This window comes from Pteropus alecto, unplaced genomic scaffold (genome assembly GCF_000325575.1).
Source record: "Pteropus alecto unplaced genomic scaffold, ASM32557v1 scaffold134, whole genome shotgun sequence".
NCBI lineage: Eukaryota > Metazoa > Chordata > Mammalia > Chiroptera > Pteropodidae > Pteropus > Pteropus alecto.
In genome coordinates this window covers 12,114,790-12,117,622 of record NW_006436283.1, presented here as the reverse complement: position 1 = coordinate 12,117,622, position 2,833 = coordinate 12,114,790, and the positions used below count along the sequence as shown (strand labels likewise).

Below are 2,833 nucleotides of genomic sequence, written 5' to 3'. Positions count from 1 at the left end.
AGGGCGGGGGGGCGGCGCAGGCCGCGCGCCAGGCCTGGCCAATCCAGCCCCTACCTGCGTGGCGAGGAGCGGCTGCGGAAATGGGCGGGCGATTGGTCAGGTCTGTTAAAGGGGCCGCCGCGCGCAGGCTGGGGGGAGCGGGGCGGCAGCAAAGTTACCTGGAAGAGTCGGGGTGGGAGGGTTAAGAACCTCTATTCTCTCCTCACCGGGCTGCAGCGCTTTCCCAGCTCTTTGTACTTATTAATTTCCTCGTCCTGCAGCCTAGCAACAACTGGAGAAGGAACCTGATCCTGCCAGAGGAAGAAACTGAGGCGCCGAGAATCAGAGGTCTGCTTCTGGGCAAATTCACTCACATTTGGGTTTTAGAGGGACGTCAGACACACATACCCCTCAAATCCCAGAAATTGGCTTTAAAAGGAACATGCTCAGCTTCACTCTGGAGGATTTTAACAAGCAGATTCCTAGGTTTTACCCCAGAACTTCTAATTCTCTATGTCTGCAATGGGACTGGGGAAAATATACATTTTTCAACTCCCCTCCCCCCGAGGTGATTCTGATGTGCGTGGTACAAGAGCCACACTCAGGTACGTCTTTTAAGTCTATCATAGTAATGAAATTAAATTCGACAGCCAAAAATAAAGCTAAACTTTTTTATCCTCAAAATCAGTAATACGGTTGGGAGACTTGCTTACTAGCTGGGGCTGGAGGTCACCTACTTAGAAACTCAGAAACAGTTCCCTAATGGGAACTGAATTTGAAGGGCTGGGATGAAGCAACAAGCCAGTCTTGTCCTCTGACTCTGTGAAACAATGCTTAAATAACTCAGTGGCAAACACACCCTTCCTTAGTGCCATCACCAGGCCAAGTCATAACCCCAGAAGTGTGTCTTGCCCTTCTGGAGCTTCATTCCGATGCCATCAAGCTCTGCTCACACTTCCAGCCCCATTCCTCTCCCCATCTGACCCAGAAGTCACTGCTCTCAACTTCACTGCCTTCAACTTCGAGGTTAGTCCCCTTCAACCCAGCCCATTCTACAAGGAGTGAGTGGCTTCGCACAACAACCCGTTTTTTGCTGTGATATCTGATGGCTGCTGTGTTTGCCAGGGACAGCTCTGCATACACTGATCAGCCTTGTCAGGGATACGGCTCTGTGTTGCAGACATTAGTGCCGAAATCACCATTTACCAACCCTCGGCCTTCCCAAAGGAAAAGGGCCTCTTGTCAGTAGGAGAAGGTTCCAGTTGTGGATATCTAGAAATGTGCAACGAAGGCAATTATCAGTGGAGAAAAGTCCAAGTTCCGCTTGGCCACGTCTTAAAATCCCCACCTCAGGAGGAGGGGTGGGTGCCCTGGCACTGCACCACTGCAAGGGTCCTTGGAAGCTGGCAGTATACATCTCAGAGTGCCCACCTACTTCTTTGGCCATGCTGAACCCTACATAAATATTAGATTAATTAATACATTATCAACCTGACGTCAAACTAGAGGCCAATAAGATCTGATGATGAACACTTAGAAAGAGGCAGTTCTTTTTGAAAAGTGAGGAATTTGGATGCTTTGAAAAATAAATGAACATATATTAATAATTCCTACCTATTAAGAGGTTACTATGCATCAGATACTATGTCAAGGCCTTTGCACATATTAATTCATTAAAACCTACCATAACCCTGTGTAGTAGGTATGATTGGTATTTTCTCCATTTTACAGGTGCAGAAACCGAAGCTCGCAGAGGAAATTGATGTGTCCAAGATCACAGATTAGCAACAGAAGCAAATATCACTAATCTTCACCAAAAGACAGAGTAATAATATAAGAGCATTGCCTTAGAGTCAAAGTTCCACTGCTTTAACTTACCATCTGTTTAACCTTGAAGAAGTTATATAATTAAATCTCTTTGAGCCTCAGCTTTCTTATCTGTAAAAATGGGAAAAGAACACTTCTGTCTCTTTGGGCTGACATGAAAATCAAACAGAAGAAAATATATGAATATATATGGGCTTCGAACTTACAAATGAAAAGAGTGATTTTAAAGCTCGGTATCTGTGACTCATTAGAGCGACCTATAACGAAGTTCAGGGATTATGATGCTAAATTCAGATATGGAGCAAAATTCCTTACTTTGTCCCCCAAATAGCTGCTCTATCTGTATAGCATGTACAAAGTGAACTAAAGTTTTCCACCTACAGTAGAGGTAAAAGTCGTAGAAATTCAAGCCCAAGTTATTAATCTGGCATCTACACCCCACCTCCCCCCAACCATCACCCCAATCTCTCTCACAAGATTTGACTTATTCCCACTTAAGACATTTCAAGATAATCCCCATTTTCTCATGAAACTCTTTATTTATTTATTTAGGCAACCCTTGGTTGACCTCACAGATTACAAGGACCTTATCAGTTTACAATCCCTTATTTTTTTTTTACTTTTTATGCTTACAGCACCTGGTCTTCCTACGTGGTCTCCCATCTAAGTACTAACCAGGCCCAACCCTGCTTAGCTTCCGAGATCAGACGGGATTGAGCTCGTTCAGGGTAACATGGCCATAGACTCGTGAAACTCTAAAATCAAAAAATGCTCTAAGATTTTTTCTTCAGTTTTTTGACACAGAGTTGCACTTTTGGAGGGAGAAATGGTTAAGTATGCAAAAACTAAAAAGTGGATCCCCCTGTACATCTAAAAAAATGGTAGGGATTTATTGTGCCACAAGCTGCACCCTTAATGAGCAATCACTGATTGCTCAGTAAGCACTGGGCAGTGTGCTAAGCACTAGGGATGAAGATGAAGGTACTTGTAAAAAAGTGTAAAAATGGCCATCTTTTGGCACTAGGTC

General features: G+C 44.3%; 1 long non-coding RNA gene and 1 pseudogene across 1 annotated transcript; one reads left to right on the top strand and one right to left on the bottom strand.

The window, feature by feature from the left end:
• The first annotated feature begins 107 nt into the window (after positions 1–107).
• LOC107195709 lies at positions 108–2,007 on the top strand. The gene is made up of 2 exons (XR_001516926.2): positions 108–584; positions 1,711–2,007. It is a non-coding gene; the product is annotated as an uncharacterized LOC107195709 (long non-coding RNA).
• A 425-nt stretch (positions 2,008–2,432) lies between these two features.
• On the bottom strand, positions 2,433–2,551 carry LOC112480061 (annotated as a pseudogene).
• Between the last annotated feature and the right edge of the window lie 282 nt (positions 2,552–2,833).